At 39.3% G+C, this 19,668-nt stretch overlaps 1 protein-coding gene across 4 annotated transcripts in view; it reads left to right on the forward strand.

The window, feature by feature from the left end:
- TSC1 (TSC complex subunit 1) overlaps positions 1 to 19,668 on the forward strand; it is a 108,592-nt gene that overhangs the window by 62,983 nt on the left and 25,941 nt on the right. The window lies entirely within an intron of this gene.

A 19,668-nucleotide genomic window follows, 5' to 3' on the forward strand; every position in this document is an offset into this window, starting at 1 on the left:
ATTTCCCACTGAAAAAGCTGGCTTACTGACTGACCCCCTACAGTGAATCTCACCTTTCCACAAATCGTGCCTCCACCTTACAGGGGCTCAGTAAGCTTAAAGCAACGTATTATTAAATATATGTAGAAAAGTATATATGTATATGTAAAGTTTAATAACACGAACACCTGTGTAGCCACCAAATAGCTTAAAAAATAGACTATTACCGGCACCGTAGAGCTCTTTGTGAAAGCCTCTCCAATTGCAGCCTTCTTGTCCCCTGTCTCACCTCGGAGACAACTACTATTCTTGCTTTTCTTTTAATCATTCTTTTGCTTTTCTTTTTTTTTTTTTTTTTTTTTTTTATCATCATTTTATTGAGATATATTCACATACCACGCAGTCATACAAAACAAATTGTACTTTCGATTGTTTACAGTACCATTACATAGTTGTACATTCATCACCTAAATCAATCCCTGACACCTTCATTAGCACACACACAAAAGTAACAAGAATAATAATTAGAGTGAAAAAGAGCAATTGAAGTAAAAAAGAACACTGGGTACCTTTGTCTGTTTGTTTCCTTCCCCTACTTTTCTACACATCCATCCATAAACTAGACAAAGTGGTGTTTGGTCCTTATGGCTTTCCCAATCCCATTGTCACCCCTCATAAGCTACATTTTTATACAACTGTCTTCGAGATTCATGGGTTCTGGGTTGTAGTTTGATAGTTTCAGGTATCCACCACCAGCTACCCCAATTCTTTAGAACCTAAAAAGGGTTGTCTAAAGTGTGCATAAGAGTGCCCACCAGAGTGACCTCTCGGCTCCTTTTGGAATCTCTCTGCCACTGAAGCTTATTTCATTTCCTTTCACATCCCCCTTTTGGTCAAGAAGATGTTCTCCGTCCCACGGTGCCAGGTCTACATTCCTCCCTGGGAGTCATATTCCACGTTGCCAGGAAGATTCACTTCCCTGGGTGTCTGATCCCACGTAGGGGGGAGGGCAGTGATTTCACCTTTCAAGTTGGCTTAGCCAGAGAGAGAGGGCCACATCTGAGCAACAAAGAGGCATTCAGGAGGAGACTCTTAGGCACAAATACAGGGAGGCCTAGCCTCTCCTTTGCAGCAACCGTCTTCCCAAGGGTAAAACTTATGGTAGAGGGCTCAACCCATCAAACCACCAGTCCCCTATGTCTGTGGTCATGTTAGCAACCATGGAGGTGGGGTAGGCGAATACCCCTGCATTCTCCACAGGCTCCTCAAGGGGGCACTACATCTTTTTTTTTTTTTTTTTTTTTTTTCCCTTGTTTGTCTTTTTTCTTTTCTTTTTTTTTTTTTTTTTTTTTTAACTTTCCCTTCTTTTTTCAAATCACCTGTATAAAAAAAAAAGTTAAAAAGAAAACAAACATACAATAAAAGAGCATTTCAAAGAGACCATAGCAAGGGAGTAAGAAAAAGACAACTAACCTAAGATAACTGCTTAACTTCCAACATGTTCCTACTTTACCCCAAGAAAGTTACATAATATAGCAACATTTCAGTGAACTTGTTCCTACTACAACCATCAGAAATTAACAGACCATAGTCATTTCTGGGCATCCCCAGAACGTTAAATAGCTTATCTGTTCTTCCTGGATTATTGTTCCCCCTTCCTTAATTGCTCTCTACTGCTAGTTCCCCTACATTCTACATTATAAACCATTTGTTTTACATTTTTCAAAGTTCACATTAGTGGTAGCATATAATATTTCTCTTTTTGTGCCTGGCTTATTTCGCTCAGCATTATGTCCTCAAGGTTCATCCATGTTGTCATATGTTTCACCAGATCGTTCCTTCTTACTGCCGCGTAGTATTCCATCGTGTGTATATACCACATTTTATTTATCCACTCATCTGTTGAAGGACATTTGGGTTGTTTCCATCTCTTGGCAATTGTGAATAATGCTGCTATGAACATTGGCGTGCAGATATCTGTTCGTGTCACTGCTTTCCGATCTTCCGGGTATATACCGAGGAGTGCAATCGCTGGATCGAATGGTAGCTCTATATCTAGTTTTCTAAGGAACTGCCAGACTGACTTCCAGAGTGGCTGAACCATTATACAGTCCCACCAACAATGAATAAGAGTTCCAATTTCTCCACATCCCCTCCAGCATTTGTAGTTTCCTGTTTGTTTAATGGCAGCCATTCTAACCGGTGTTAGATGGTATCTCATTGTGGTCTTAATTTGCATCTCTCTAATAGCTAGTGAAGCTGAACATTTTTTCATGTGTTTCTTGGCCATTTGTATTTCCTCTTCAGAGAACTGTCTTTTCATATCTTTTGCCCATTTTATAATTGGGCTGTCTGTACTATTGTCATTGAGTTGTAGGATTTCTTTGTATATGCAAGATATCAGTCTTTTGTCAGATACATGGTTTCCAAAAATTTTTTCCCATTGAGTTGGCTGCCTCTTTACCTTTTTGAGAAATTCCTTTGAGGTGCAGAAACTTCTAAGCTTGAGGAGTTCCCATTTATCTATTTTCTCTTTTGTTGCTTGTGCTTTGGGTGTAAAGTCTAGGAAGTGGCCTCCTAATACAAGGTCTTGAAGATGTTTTCCTACATTATCTTCTAGGAGTTTTATGGTACTTTCTTTTATATTGAGATCTTTGGTCCATTTTGAGTTAATTTTTGTGTAGGGGGTGAGGTAGGGGTCCTCTTTCATTCTTTTGGATATGGATATCCAACTCTCCCAGCCCCATTTGTTGAAAAGACCATTATGGCTCAGTTCGGTGACTTTGGGGGCCTTATCAAAGATCAGTCGGCCATAGATCTGAGGGTCTATCTCTGAATTCTCAATTCGATTCCATTGATCTATATGTCTATCTTTGTGCCAGTACCATGCTGTCTTGGCAACTGTGGCTTTATAATAAGCTTCAAAGTCAGGGAGTGTAAGTCCTCCCACTTCGTTTTTCTTTTTTAGAGTGTCTTTAGCAATTCGAGGCATCTTCCCTTTCCAAATAAATTTGATAACTAGCTTTTCCAAGTCTGCAAAGTAGGTTGTTGGAATTTTGATTGGGATTGCATTGAATCTGTAGATGAGTTTGGGTAGAATTGACATCTTAATGACATTTAGCCTTCCTATCCATGAACATGGAATATTTTTCCATCTTTTAAGGTCCCCTTCTATTTCTTTTAGTAGAGTTATGTAGTTTTCTTTGTATAGGTCTTTTACATCTTTGGTTAAGTTGATTCCTAGGTACTTGATTTTTTTAGTTGCTATTGAAAATGGTATCTTTTTCTTGAGTGTCTCTTCAGTTTGTTCATTTCTAGCATATAGAAACATTACTGACTTATGTGCATTAATCTTGTATCCCGCTACTTTGCTAAATTTGTTTATTAGCTCTAGTAGGTGTATCGTTGATTTCTCAGGGTTTTCTAGATATAAGATCATATCATCTGCAAACAATGACAGTTTTACTTCTTCTTTTCCAATTTGGATGCCTTTTATTTCTTTGTCTTGCCGGATTGCCCTGGCTAGCACTTCCAGCACAATGTTGAATAACAGTGGTGACAGCGGGCATCCTTGTCTTGTTCCTGATCTTAGAGGGAAGGCTTTCAGTCTCTCACCATTGAGTACTATGCTGGCTGTGGGTTTTTCATATATGCTCTTTATCATGTTGAGGAAGTTTCCTTCAATTCCTACCTTTTGAAGTGTTTTTATCAAAAAGGGATGTTGGATTTTGTCAAATGCTTTTTCAGCATCTATTGAGATGATCAATTGATTTTTCCCTTTCGAGTTTTTAATGTGTTGTAATACATTGATTGTTTTTCTGATGTTGAACCATCCTTGCATGCCTGGAATGAACCCCACTTGGTCATGGTGTATGATTTTTTTAATGTGTCTTTGGATTCGATTTGCAAGTATTTTGTTGAGGATTTTTGCATCTATATTCATTAGGGAGATTGGCCGGTAGTTTTCCTTTTTTGTAGCATCTTTGCCTGGTTTTGGTATTAGATTGATGTTAGCTTCATAAAATGAGTTAGGTAGCGTTCCATTTTTTTCAATGTTTTGAAAGAGTTTGAGTAAGATTGGTGTCAGTTCTTTCTGGAAAGTTTGGTAGAATTCCCCTGTGAAGCCATCTGGCCCTGGGCATTTATTTGTGGGAAGATTTTTGATGACTGATTGGATCTCTTTGCTTGTGATGGGTTGGTTGAGGTCTTCTATTTCTTCTCTGGTCAGTCTAGGTTGTTCATATGTTTCCAGGAAATTGTCCATTTCTTCTACATTATCCAGTTTGTTGCCATACAGTTGTTCATAATATCCTCTTATAATTTTTTTAATTTCTTCAGGATCTGCAGTTATGTCACCTTTTTCATTCATTATTTTGTTTATATGGGTCTTCTCTCTTTTTGATTTTGTCAGTCTAGCTAGGGGCTTGTCAATCTTGTTGATCTTCTCAAAGAACCAACTTTTGGTGATATTTATCCTTTCTATTGTTTTTTTGTTCTCTATGTCATTTATTTCTGCTTTAATCCTTGTTATTTCTTTTCTTCTACTTGGTTTAGGATTGGTTTGCTGTTCATTTTCTAGCTTCTTCAGTTGATCCATTAGTTCTTTGATTTTGGCTCTTTCTTCCTTTTTAATATATGCGTTTAGTGCTATAAATTTCCCCCTTAGCACTGCTTTTGCTGCATCCCATAGGTTTTGGTATGTTGTGTTCTCATTTTCATTCGTCTCTATATATTTAGCAATTTCTCTTGCTATTTCTTCTTTAACCCACTGATTGTTTAGGAGTGTGTTGTTTAACCTCCAGGTATTTGTGAATTTTCTAAGTCTCTGATGGTTATTGACTTCTAATTGTATTCCATTGTGGTCAGAGAATGTGCTTTGAATAATTTCAATCTTTTTAAATTTATTGAGGCTTGTTTTATGTCCCAGCATATGATCTATTCTGGAGAAAGTTCCGTGAGCACTAGAAAAGTATGTGTATCCTGGTGATTTGGGATGTAATGTCCTGTAGATGTCTGTTAAATCTAATTCATTTATCAGATTGTTTAGGTTTTCAATTTCCTTATTGGTCTTCTGTCTGGTTGATCTATCTATAGGAGAGAGTGATGTGTTGAAGTCTCCCACAATTATTGTGGAAACATCAATTGCTTCCTTTAGTTTTGCCAATGTTTCTCTCATGTATTTTGTGGCACCTTGATTGGGTGCATAGACATTTACGATTGTTATTTCTTCTTGCTGAATTGCCCCTTTTATTAGTATGTAGTGGCCTTCTTTGTCTCTCAAAACATCCCTGCATTTGAAGTCTATTTTATCTGAGATTAATATTGCTACACCTGCTTTCTTTTGGCTGTAGCTTGCATGAAATATTTTTTTCCATCCTTTCACTTTCAATTTCTTTGTGTCCCTGTGTCTAAGATGAGTCTCTTGTATGCAACATATTGATGGTTCATTTTTTTTGATCCATTCTGCGAATCTATATCTTTTAATTGGGGAGTTTAATCCATTTACATTCAACGTTAAAACCGTGAAGGCATTTCTTGAATCGGCCATCTTATCCTTTGGATTATGTTTGCCATATTTTTCCCTCTCTCTATTAATATCCTTTATTGTACCCATACCGAATCTCTTTAGTACTGAACCTTTCTCCAAGTCTCTCTGTCCTGTCTTTGTTTCTCTGTCTGTAGGGCTCCCTTTAGTATCTCCAGTAGGGCAGGTCTCTTGTTAGCAAATTCTCTCAGCATTTCTTTGTCTGTGAAAAATTTAAGCTCTCCCTCAAATTTGAAGGAGAGCTTTGCTGGATAAAGTATTCTTGGCTGGAAATTCCTCTCTCTCAGAATTTTAAATATATCGTGCCACTGCCTTCTCGCCTCCATGGTGGCTGCTGAGTAGTCACTACTTAGTCTTATGCTGTTTCCTTTGTATGTGGTGAATTGCTTTTCTCTTGCTGCTTTCAGAACTTGCTCCTTCTCTTCTATGTTTGACAGTGTGATCAGTATATGTCTCGGAGTGGGTTTTTTTGGATTTATTCTATTTGGAGTTCGCTGAGCATTTATGATTTGTGTATTTATGTTGTTTAGAAGATTTGGGAAGTTTTCCCCAACAATTTCTTTGAATACTCTTCCTAGACCTTTACCCTTTTCTTCCCCTTCTGGGACACCAATGAGTCTTATATTCGGACGTTTCATATTATCTATCATATCCCTGAGGTCCATTTCGAGTTTTTCAATTTTTTTCCCCATTCTTTCTTTTATGCTTTCATTTTCCATTCTGTCATCTTCCAGGTCACTGATTCGTTGTTCAACTTCCTCTAGTCTTGTACTATGAGTGTCCAGAATCTTTTTAATTTGGTCAACAGTTTCTTTAATTTCCATAAGATCATCCATTTTTTTATTTAGTCTTGCAATGTCTTCTTTATGCTCTTCTAGGGTCTTCTTGATTTCCTTCATATCCCGTACTAGGGTCTGATTGTTCATCTTTAGATCTTTGAGTAGCTGCTCTAGGTGTGTCTCTTCTGGTCTTTTGATTTGGGTGCTTGGGCTTGGGTTATCCATATCGTCTGGTTTTTTTCATATGCTTTATAATTTTCTGTTGTTTTTGGCCTCGTGGCATTTGCTGTCCTTGATAGGGTTCTTTTAGGGTTTGTAGACCAGTTGAAGTCCTTATCTCTAATTTATCAGATCTACAGCTTCGTGGAGTACACTTTCTCTAACTAACCAGCAGGTGGCGTCCACGAGCCACCTGTTCTCCACAAGCCAGATCTCCCCTGCTTAGCCTTTTTGGTGAGTGGGGGAGTGAGTCTTGTGGGGCCCAATTGGTGTCCCAAGCTTGCGTGTGTAGTTGGTGTTGCCTGCCCTGTATGTGGGGCGTGTTTCTGGGCAGTCGGGGAGGGGGGGTGGCCCTAACAATCAAATCTCCCTGATGATCCTAGAGTTTTAAAGCTACTGCAATAGTCTAATCCTTCAGTTCAGTCCTGCCACAGTTTGTCTCTGCCACTGACCCACAAGTCTTTGGTATTGGCGTATGGCTCCTGAGACTTGCAAGTGGGCCCCTCTTCCAGGCTGTGCACCCCGGGTCCTCTGTTGAGGGATGACTGTGCTATGTCACAGGTGAGTGCCGTCCCCCCAGGGCAGTTCTGGGCTGCTGGGCTGTGTTGGGAGGCTCCCAGTCTGCTCAAATGATGGCTGAATGGGGCTCTGTTAATTCACACTGCTCCCCCTTCCCAGCTCTGGGACATTCAGCTGAGGTTGCAGGGAAGGCTAATGTCCACGCCCAGTTTTGTGGTGTGTGCCTGTTATTTGAAGCACTTCCGTCACACTGGGTTGTCTGGGGCAGCTCTGGGCTATGGGGCTGGCGATGGGCAGGAGTGTTTCCTGTCCACCAGGATGGTGGCTGTGAGCGGACACCCCCCTTTTCTTGGGAAGTTGTGTTGTTTAGTGAATTTTCTCAGCCACTGGATTATTGCCTTTTGTCTCAGAGCTCTCTTAGTTCTGCTCTTGACTTGACGTGCCCAAATTTCAATTCTTTGAAGCTTTCTGTATTGAGCTTCTTAGAGTAATTGTTTTAGAAAAAGCAAAAAGGATTTAAAAAAAAAAAAACGGCCCTCCTCAGAGATCTAATGGGTTATTGAAATGCTAATAGACAAAGCAACCAGGGCCATTAAGGAAAGGTGCCCTGGGCAGAGAAATCAGCCTTGCTTCGGGATTTGCATATGCGCCTCAAGGCCTGATCTCCGCCCTTCCCCTTTCTGTGTTCACCAGAACTCCAAAAATCCTCTGCTTTTACTTTGGAGCTTCTCGTGTTGTTTTCCTTCTATGCCCGTCTCCTCTCTGCTGGGCTGGCTGCTCTCAGAGTCTCTGGTGTCTGGCCTCAGTCTATCTATGGTTGGAGTTTGAATCAGTAGAATGAGTTTCCGATGAGAGCAGCCACTGCAATTCTCCCTTCTCCTTCCTGGAGCTGACAGCCCCTCCTCCCCCGGGACTGAGCCTGGCAGGGAGGGGCGCGGGTCCCCTGGCCGCAAAAACTTACAGATTTCGCTGATCTCAGCAGTTCCACGTTTTCATGAGTGTTGTATGAAGTATGCCCAAAGACAGATTGCTCTGTGGTGTCCAGTCCACGCAGTTCCTGGCTTTTTACCTACTTTCCTGGAGGAGTAACTAAAACATACAGCTCACCAGTCTGCCATCTTGCCTTGCTTTTCTTTATAGTTTCACCACATGTATTGTTTTATATGGAAAAGCTGATTAGGAAGTGAAGCTTGGGTAAGGAAAGGGCAGTATTGTTACTGTTAGGTGAGCAAGAGCAGAGCATCTCAGTCTTGGTCTAGCTTTATCTTCCTTCAGAATTTACAAAAGCCCCTCTGGGGAAGTCAGTGGGCAAGGTTGCAAGTGAGTCCTGGGAAACCTAAGGCTTAACCTAGTTAGAGTATCTGGCAAGGCCTATAGTTAGGGTCCGATACTGGATATGCTGCCAAAATGTGGTCAGAGGAGGAGATTGCTCTGTGTTTTCTGCTTCTAAGCTCACTATGGCTTGCTTCCAGCTCTCGGGAATAGGTCAAAGCAGAATACTTTTATGGGATGGAGTGAATGTCCTCAGCTGATCCAGGGAGAGAAGGGAGAGTAGGAATTTCATCCTAGCACATAATCAACACAAGCTAAGTACAGACAAGTTATCTAGGCAAGGGTCACCTGGACATTCTGTCCCCTGGTTAAAAATGATAGTCTGGTGGCAGCAAGAATCTTTAGTGATGGCCTGTAACATGTTTGTCTCTTGACATGTCTGTTCTGACCTGAACTTGCTGTCTTCTAAGCCAGTTCACAGCTGTCATCTTTTTCTCCTGGGGCTTCTCTTTGCCTCTCTCCTGTGTTAAGATCTCCCATTTCCTGTATCTTATATCTTCTTTCTTGGTTTACTCTTGTTTTGATGGAATACGTCTTCTAGTAGCTTTTTATATATATATTTAAGAGATTTATTATAAGAAATTGATTCATGTGACTGTAGGAGCTGGCAAGCCTGAACTCCATAGGGCAGGCTGCGGTTTAGAAACTATTGAAGTAGAGGCAGAAATTCTTCAACCTCTGAAACCCTCAGTTCTGGCTTTTGAGACCTCCAGTTGATTGGATGAGATTACCTACATTGCTGAGGGCAATCTCCTTTGTTGGTTGTAGATGCCATCAACTGAATATAGATGGAAATCCCATCTACCAAATAGCCTTACGTAACAAGCAGGCCAGTGCGCAACCAAACAGCTGGGCAACATAAACCAACCAAGATGACACGTGAAATTGACCATCACAAACATGGCTTTTTTTTTTTTTTTTTTTTTTTTTTAAACTGTCATCTTTTTGTTTTAAAGCAGTTTTATTCACACACCATAAATCCATCCAAAGTGTACACTCAGTGACTCTCAGTATAATCATAGAGTTGTACATTCATCACCACAATCAATTTTAGAACATTTTCATTGCTCCACAAATAAAAACCCCATACCCCTTATATCCCCCTATTATTGACACTTAGCCTTGGTGTCGTACCTTTGTTACAATTGATTAGAGAATATTGAAATATTATTAACCGTAGTCCATGGTTTGCATTAGGTTCAGGTTTATTTTTTCCCATAGACCACCCTATTATTAGCAATTTGTAATAGTGACATACATTTGTTCTAGTTCATGGAAGAAACTGCTTATATGTGTACATTGTCTGTTCATCGTCCACAACAGGGTTTGCTATGTTATACATTCCCTTGTTTCATCTTCTAGCTTTCCTTCTAGTGACATACATGACCCTAAACTTCCCTTTCAACCACAACCACACACACAGTTCAGTGCTGCTAATTGCACTCATGATAATGTGCTACCATCACCTCTATCCATTTCTAAACATTTACAATACATCTTATTAAAAATTCTGCCCAGATTAGGCATCAGCTCCCCATTTTCTACATTCATTCTGTCTCCTGGTAACCTGTATTCTAGATATTAGCTCCATGAGTTTGCTCATAATAATTAATTCATATTAGTGATATCATATAATATTTGTCTTTTTGTGTCTGGCTTATTTCACTCAACATAATATCTTCAGGGTTCATCTGTTCTGTTGCATGCAGCAGGACTTCATTTCTTCTTATAGCTGAGTAGTATTCCATTGTATGTATATACCACATTTTGTTTATCTGTTCGTCAGTTGATGGACACTTGGGTTGTTTCCATCTTTTGACAGTTGTGACTGATGCCACTATGAACGTAAGTGTGCAAATATCTGTATGCATCCCTGCCTTCCGTTCATCTGGGTATGTATCTAGTTGCAGGATTGCTGGATCATATGGCAATTCTATACATAGCTTACTGAGGAACTGCCAAACTGTCTTCTACAGTGGCTATACCATTTTACATTCCTACCAGCAGTGAATAAGCCTTCCTGTTTCTCCACATTCTCTCCAACACTTGTGGTTTTCTGTTTAATAGTGGTCGTTCTAGTAGGTATAAAATGATACCTCGTTGTGGTTTTGATTTGCATTTTCCTAATAGCTAGTGATGTTGAGCATCTTTTCATGTGCTTTATAGCCGTTTATATTTCCTCTTTGGAAAAATGTCAATTTAAGACTTTTGGCCATTTTTTAAATTGGGTTGTTTGTCTTTATTTTTGAATTGTAGGATTCCTTTACATATTCTGGATATTAAATCCTTATCAGATATTGGCTTCCAAATATTTTTCCCATTGAGTAGGCTGCCTTTTTACCTTATTGACAGAGTCCATTAAAGCACAAAAGTATTCAATTTTGAGGAGGTCCCATTTATCTTTTTTTCCTTTTTTTGCTTCTGCTTTGGGTGTAAGGTCTAAGAAACTACCACCTACTACATGATCTTGAAAATGCTTCTCTACGTTTTCTTCTTGGAGTTTCATGGTCCTGACTCTCATATTTAGGTCTTTGATCCATTTTGAATTAATTTTTGTATGAGGTATGAGAAACAAGTCCTTTTTGATTCTTTTGGGTATGTTCTCCTAGCACCATTTGTTGAAGAGACTGTTCTGTCCCAGTTGAGTAGACTTGGCAGCCTTGTCAAAAATCAGTTGATCATAGATGTGAGGGACTCTTTCTGAACTCTCAGTTTGATTCCATTGATCAATGTATCTATCTTTATGCCAGTACCATGCTGTTTTGACCACTGACCACTGTAGCTATAAAATCTTTAAAATCAGAAAATGTGAATCCTCCAACTTTATTCTCCTTTTCAAGATGTTTTTGGTTATTCAGGGACCCTTACCCTCCAAGTAAATTTGATAATTGGCTTTTCCATTTCTGCAAAGTGGGCTGTTGGACTTTTGATTGTGATTGCATTGAATCTGTGAATCAATTTGGGTAGAATTGACATCTTGATGATATTTAGTCTTCCAAACCATGAACACAGAATGTTCTTGCATTTATTTAGGTCTTCTTTGAGTTCTTTTAGCAATGTTTTGTAGTTTTCTGTGTACAGGTTCTTTTTTTTTTTTTTTTTTTTTTTTGGCTTTTATAAAAAGGGTGTTTATTTGGCTACACAGTTACAGTCTTAAGGCCATAAAGTGTCCAAGGTGACACGTCAGTAATTGGGTAACTTCACTGTAGGATGGCCAATGGAGTCAGGAAAACCTCTGTTAGCTGGGAAGGCACGTGGCTGGCATCTGCTCCCAAGTTCTGGTTTCAAAATGGCTTTCTCCCAGGATGTTCCTCTCTAGCAAGCTTGCTCCTCTTCAAAATGTCACTCACAGCTGCACTGAGTTCCTTCTCTTTGAGTCAGCTCATTTATATGGCTCCACTGATCAAGGCCCACCCTGAATGGGTGGGGCCATGCCTCCATGGGAATATCTCATCAGAGTCATCACCCACAGCTGGGTGGGGCACATTCCAAGCAAATCTAATCAGCACCAAAACATCTGCCCCACAAGACTACATCAAAGATAATGGCTTTTGGGGGACACAGTACATTCAAACTGGCACATTCCACCCCCTGGACCCCAAAATGACATTATCTTTCCAAATACAAAATACATTCATTCCATCACAATATCACAAAAACTTAAATCATTTCAGTAGCAAAAGTTAAGTACAAGATCCTATAAAAATCAATCATAGGCATGGTGGGTCCTAAGACATAATTGTCCTTAGCTTTGGATCTGTGGACTTAGAACAAGTTATATGCTTCCGATATACAAAGGAGGGACATTCATAGGATAAACATTACCATTGCCATAAGGAGAAACTGAAAGGAAAACAGGGTTAACAGGACCAGAACAGTTCCTAAAACCCACAGGACAAACTCCATTAGATTTCAAAGTTTGATAGTCATTTACAGAACAATGTTGCATCCTTGGGGCTTGAGAGAGTGGGAGTCTAACCCTTCCTAAGGGCCTTTTTGGCAGCCCTTTCCTCTCCAAATGCTTACACGAGTGCTCCAACATATTCACACATTGGGGAGACCACCTTCTCAGCCCCACCCTCCTCAGACATCGGGGCAGCACCCAGATTCCCTTCCATCTCCTGGGCACATGTTCAACCCCTTCAGAACAGTGTGGTGGCAGCCAGGCTCTCCCCATTCCCCTGGGAATGTGCTCCACCCTCTTTGGGACCTGGGATGGCACAACTCTTCCAGAGCATTGAGGCAGAATGCCCACCCTCGACCTCTGGGGCAAACTCACCCTTTCCATGCATGTGGGCCTCTCCACTCTCTCAGCCCAAGGCCTCTTAACTCCAGACCTCAACCTCCATGGCTCTGTCTTTGAAGAAATTTTTCCTTCAATTTGTTCCTTGTCTGTCCCCTCCAGTCCAGACTGGCAGCAGCTCTGTCTATAAAGATCTCACAAAAATTCTGTTGGCTTCACATGAAGCACACAGGGGTCAAAGCCATCAGACAATAGGACTTTCCACAAATCCTTTCTGCTTAACTCCTTCTCCAATCGTGGCTTGTTCTAAAAAGGCAGCTGGATTCCATATTTGGTTGCATCCCATGTTGGGCTGTAGTTTCTGGGGTTTCACCCCCTGGAAGCCTGTAATTTTCCAAGCCATCAGCTTCTGGTTTCTTTGAACCCAAGAGTTCAGTTCTAAGTTTTTCTCTCTCTGCTCGCATTTTACTATAAGTTGCAAGGAGAAGCCAGGGTATGTGTACAGGTTCTTTATAGCTTTGGTTAAATTTATTCCTAGATATTTGATTCTTTTAGTTGTTATTGTAAATGGATTTTTTTTCTTGATTTCCTCCTTAGATTGTTCATTACTAGTGTATGGAAACACTACTGATCTTTGTATGCTGATTTTATATCCCACCAGTTTGCTGAATTCATTTATTAGCTCTAGTAGCGTTGTTGTAGATTTTTTCAGGATTTTCTAAATGTAGGGTCATGTCATCTGCAAATAGTGAAAGTTTTACTTATTCCTTTCCAATTTGGATGCTTTTATTTCTTTTTCTTGCCTAACTGCTTTGGGTAGAACTTCTAGCACAGTGTTGAATAACAGTGGTGACAGTGGGTATCCTTGTCTTGTTCCTGATCTTAGATGAAAAGTTTTCAGTCTTTTACCACAGAGTACAACATTAAGTGTGGGTTTTTCAGATATGCCCTTTATCATGTTAAGGAAGTTTCCTTCTGTTCCTATCCTGAGAACTGTTTTTATCAAGAAAGGATGCTAGATTTTGTCAAATGCCTTTTCTGCATTAATAGAGATGATCAGTTGGTTTTTCCCCTTCAGTTTGTTAATGTGTATTACATTAATTGCTTTTGTTGAACTGCCCTTGCATACCTGTAATAAAACCCACTTGATCATGGTGCATCATTCTTTTAATGTGCTGTTGGATTTGATTTGCAAGTATTTTCTTGAGGATTTTTTCATCTATATTCATTAGAGAGATTACTCTGTAATTTTCTTTTCTTGTAGTAACTTTTTCTGGCTTTGGTTTTAGGGTGACATTGACCTCATAGAATGAGTTAGGTAGTGTTCCCTCCTCATCAATTTTTTTTGAAGAGTTTGAGCAGGATTAGTATTAATTCTTCTTGGAATGATTGGTAGAATTCACCTGGAAAGCCTTCTGGTCCTGAGCTTTTCTCTTCGGGGAGGTTTGTAATGACTGGTTCAATCTCTTTACTTGTGATTGGTTTGTTGAGATCTGTTTCTTCTCGACGCGGTGTAGGTTGTTGGTGTGTTTCTAGGAAATTGTCCATTTCATCTAGGTTGTCTAATTTGTTGGCATACAGTTGTTCATACTATCCTCTCTCATTTCTGATTTCATTTCTTTGCATCTTCTCTCTTTTTTTCTTTGTTAGTCTAGGTTAAGGGTTTGTCAATTCTATTGATCATCTCAAAGAACCAACTTTTGGTTTTGTTGATTCTCTCTATTGTTTTTTTGTTCTCAATTTCATTTATTTCTGCTCTAATCTTTGTTATTTCTTTCCTTCCACTTGCTTTGGTATTATTTTGCTGTTCTTTCTCTAGTTCCTCCAGGTGTGCAGTTAGGTCTTTGATTTTAGCTTTTTTTTTCTATATTAATGTAGGCATTTAGGGCTATAAATTTCTCTCTCAGCATTGCCTTCACTGCATCCCATAAGTTTTGATATGTTATGTTCTCGTTTTCATTCATCTTGAGATATTTACTGATTTCTCTTGCAATTTCTTCTTTGACCCACTGATTGTTTAAGATTGTGTTGTTTAACCTCCATATATTTGTGAATTTTCCAGTTCTCCTCTTGTTACTGATTTTGAGCTTCATTCCATTATGATCAGTAAAAGGGCTTTGTATATTTCAGTCTTTTTAAATTTATTGAGACTTGTTTTGTGATCTAACATGTGCTCTTTCCTGCAGAATGATCCATGAACATGTGAGAATAATGTATATCCCGCTGTTTTGGGGAGCAATGTTCTATATATGTCTGTTAGGTCTAGTTAATTTTTCATATTCAAGTTCTCTGTTTCCTTATTGATCCTCTACCAAGATGTTCTAGCTAATGATGAGAGTGGTGTATTGAAGCCTGCAACTATTATTGTAGAGATGTCTGTTTCTTCCTTCAGTTTTGCCAGTGTTTGTGTCATGTGTTTCAGGTCCCCTGTTAGGTGCATAAATATTTATATTGTTATTTCTTCTTGGTGAATTGCCCCTTTTATTAATATATAGTGTCCTTCTTTGTCTCTTATAACAGCTTTGCATTTAAAGTCTATTTTGTCTGATGTTAGTATAGCTACCCCAGCTCTTTTGATTGCTGTTTACCTGGTATTTCTTTTTCTAGCCCTTTACTTTCAACCTATTTGTATCCTGGGTCTAAAGTGAGTCTCTTGTAGACAGCATATAGATGGAGCATATTTTTTTTATCCATTCTGTCAATCTGTGCCTTTTGATTGGGTAGTTTAATCCATTAACATTCAGTGTTATTACTGTATAGTCAGTACTTACTTCAACCATTTTATCCTGTAGCTTTTATATGTCATATCTTGCGTTTGTCTCTCTTTATACCCCTTTAGTTACCCTTACTGATACTCTTCATTTCTACACTCTCTTCCAAGCCTCTTTCTACTATTTTTTCCTTTCAGCCTGCAGAATTCCCTTTAGTATTTCTGGTAGGGCAGGTCTCTTGGTAAGAAACTCTCTCAGTTTCTATTTGTGAATATTTTAAACTCTCCTTCATTTGTTTTTCGAAGCAGTTTTATTCACACACCATACAATCCATCCAAAATGTACAATCAATGGCTCTCAGTATAATCACGGAGTTCACATTCATCACCACAATTAATTTTAGAACATTTTCACTGCTCCACAAAGAAAAGCCCCATGCCCCTTATAACCCCCTAGTGTCGACATTTAGCATTGATGTAGTTCTCATTTTCGGAGGACAGTTTTACCAGATAGAGAATTCTTGGCTGTGAGTTTTTCTCTTTCATTATCTTAAATATATCATACCACTGCCTTCTTGCTTCCTTGGTTTCTGATGAGAAATCGGCACTTAATCTTACTGAACGTCCCCTGTATGTGATGTATCGCTTTTCCCTTGCTGCTTTCAGAATTTTCTCTTTATCTTTGACATTTGGCATTCTGATTAGTATGTGTATTGAGTAGGTCAATTAGGATTTATTCTGTTTGGAGTACACTGTACTTCTTGGATAAGATTATGCAAGTCTTTGGTAAGAGTCGAGAAATTTTTGGCCATTATTTCCTCAAATATTCTTTCTGCCCCCTTTCCCTTCTCTTCTCCTCTGGGACACCCATGACACATATATTTGTGTACTGCTTGCTGTCATTCAATTCCCTGAGACCCGGTTCAATTTTTTCCATTCTTTTCTCTCTGTTCTGTAGTAGGATTTCGGATGTCCTGTCTTCTGATTCACTGATCCTTTCTTCTGCCTGTTGAAATCTGCTGTTGTATGCTTCTAATATATTTGTAATCTTGTGTATTGTGCCTTACATTCACATAAGTTCTGTTATTTTTCTTTGCATGCTTTCAAATTCTTCTTTATGTTCGTTTGGTGTCTTCTTAATATCCTTTATCTCCTTAGCTATATTTTCCTTCATCTCCTTGAATTGACTTAAGAGATTTGTTTGAACATCTTTGATTAGTGCTTCCGAATTCTGTGTTTCCTCTGACTTTAATTTGTTCCTTTGACTGAACCATATCTTCCTGTTTCTTAGGATGGCTTATAATTTTTTGCTGTTGTCTAGGCATCTGATTATCTTGACGTGCTTACTCTGATGGTCTGTTTCTCTTTCTTGCTTAGGGTTTTATTGTTGATTGACTCTATGTTAAGGTTCTTCTTTGACATGTAGTTCAACTTATTCTAGATCTTTAGAATTGCCTGTATTTAACTGTTCAAAAGAGGGCCAGGAACCCATGGAGAGGGCACAGACCAGTTCCAAAGGGCCCTGGGGAGAGGGTCAGGAAAGACACCAAAAAGTCTTTCTTTTTTTTTTTTCTTTCACTTTCCCTAAGCTGTACTTTCCTGGCCTGTTCAGCAGATGGGCCCTCTTTCCCTACAGCCTTAAATGGGGAAGTGTATTTTTCAACCTACACCGGGTGATGTTGAAACCAAGGATGTGGGGATCCCTGTTCCAGGCAGGCTAGAACCATGATTTGGAGCTGGAACCCAGCAGTTCAAACTTGTTCATCAGAAGCCCCGTTCAGTAGTCGACCATACCCCACCTCCCCCAAAACTGTTTCTGGGGAGGAAGACCTTCACGCCCCCTCCATCCAGGGCAACTAGCTCCAGACTGTATCCAAGGCAAGTCTCGCGGATGGGGGATGGGTGCCAGCCACTGCCACTGGAGCGCTTCACTTACAATTTTTGCTGCAGCTTCTCAGTCTCCTCATCCTGCTCTTGCCTGGATGCTCTACAGTACTCCCCTGGTCGCTGGAGCCCAGAACTGTTGATTCAGACAGTTTCTTCCTGTCCATTCGTTATTTTTGTAAGAGGAGTGTAGCCTTTAACTCCCTAATCTGCCATCTTCCCTGGAAACTCCCTCTAGTAGCTTTTTGAGGAAGAATGCAATTGTTTGGCTAGATACAGTCTTCTAGATTGGAGTCATTCACATTCAATACTAATAATGTAAAGGCATTATTCCATTGCCGTCTTGCATCCATTGTGGCTATTGAAATACAGTCATTCTTATTTCTGACCATCTGTATTTGCCATATTTTTCTCTTTTGGAGCTTGTAGAGTCTTCATTATATTCTGCAGTTTCCTAGTGATGTACTGCAGTATGAGTCTATTCTTAGTTATTGTTCAATCTGAAAACTCTTAAATTATAGGAAATTTTCTTTATTTTGTTCTTCATTTCCTTCCCTCCATTGTCTCTGTCTTTCTTTCTAGAATTCTTAGCATTCAGATTGGGACCTCCCAGCCTGGTTCTCCACTTTTTGCTCTTCTGTTTTTTCCCCTCTGTTCTTTTGTTCTACTTTCTGGAAGATTTCCTTATATTTAAGTTTCAGTCCTTCTATTAAATTTTTTCATGTCTACCATCATATTTTTAATATCTAAAAGCCCTTTTTAGTTCTCTGAGTGTTCCTTTTTTATAGTAGCCTTGTTTTTGTTTCATGGATGCAGTTTCTCACATCTTTGAGATGTTCAAGATAGTTGTTTGTTTTTTTAAGTTTCTTTGCATAATATTTTCTTCTAGGTTTCTTTTTTTTCTGTTTGTTTTGCTCTGTCTTACATCTCTGAGGCTTTCTTCAAATGTCTTGTATCTTAGTTTCCTAGGACTGCTATGGCAAAATGCTACAAACTGAGTGGCTTAAAACAAACCAATTTTTGTATCACCTTTCTGGAGACAAGGAGTCTGAAATCAAGGTATCAGCAGGTCCATGCTTCTTTCAGAGTTCATGGAGAAGAATCTGTTTCATGCCTCTTCTAGCTTCTGGTGGTTTGCTGGCAATCTATGACATTCCACCCTCTGTATCTTTCTGTGTCCAAATTTCCTTTTCTTATAAGGACACCAGTCATGTCATATTGGGTAAGGGTCCACCCTAATCCAATTGAGCCTTATGTAACTAATAACATGTTTAAAGATCCTATTTCCTAATAGGGTCATGGTCACAGGATTACGAATTAGGCCTTGAACATATTTTCACTGGGGAGACAGTTCAATCCATAATATCTGGTAATCTACTTTTGTTTTGGTGGGGAGAGTAAAAAGACCTGTTGACTCTGAGCTTCATTGTAGGTTGAGCTGGGCATTTATTGAGGATACTGGTGTCAGTAGTGTTTTCTTCTTGTGCTGGTCAGATATCTTAGAAAAGTGTCTTCTGCTCTCTAGCCTGGAAGGGTCTGGCTGCCAGTGATGGGGAAAGAGAGCTGGTAGTGGGGAGGGGGTAGTGGTCTTGGCATTCAGACTGTATTTCTTCACTTAATCCCCTTGTTTGGAATGGTACTCATGCTCTCAACTATTTCTGAGGTACCTTAGTCCAAAAACTTTCATCTTCTCAAGAGAATAAACATCCTGAGTCCTAATGGGAGAAGGGCTATTGCCTTGGAGTATAGAGTTGGGAGGAGATCTAGGGACTCTTAACAGCTTTCGAACTATTTTCATAAAGTCTTCCTTATTTTAGCTGTCCTCATCTACTCAACATTCAATTCCAAAAGTACTTGATGCTATAAATTCCTAACTTTTTTAAGGATTTGGTAAGTATCATTCAGGTTCACACTTAGCTTTGAAACAGTGGTAGTTTAGAATTAATACTTTCTTGGATTCGCTAAGTCAATTATCATTTGCCCATCTGCTCTGTAGTTTCAAAAACTTGTGGTGCTATTCTTTCTTCTCCCATTTTTCTCCTTTTTGTGTATTTACATGTTTTCTAAAAGCAAGAATTTTTTTTTTTTTTTTTTTTTTTTTTTTTTTACTATAGACTTAGTGGGATTTCAGTAGAGTATACAATTGGATGCATATGTTTAATCCACTGTATTAACTTTGAAGCCTCCTTGGTCAGCTTGTAGAACCTCACTCACTTTGGTTATGCAGGAAACACCAGGCCTTTAGAGAAAGCTCTAACATGAAAGAGACCAAATCAAACAAACAGGAGAAAAAGGAGCTAGCAAAAAACAATGACAATACAGACAGCAGAAGAAAATATCTACAGTAGCTATAGAGATGGAGCGTTTGTGCACATATAAAGAAAGATCAGGATGCCACAGAAAAGGAATACTCAAAGACTAGGGAAAGAACCTTTGAAAATTAAAGAGTAAAAAAGTA

This window comes from Choloepus didactylus, chromosome 10 (genome assembly GCF_015220235.1).
Source record: "Choloepus didactylus isolate mChoDid1 chromosome 10, mChoDid1.pri, whole genome shotgun sequence".
In the NCBI taxonomy this organism is placed as follows: Eukaryota; Metazoa; Chordata; class Mammalia; order Pilosa; family Megalonychidae; genus Choloepus; species Choloepus didactylus.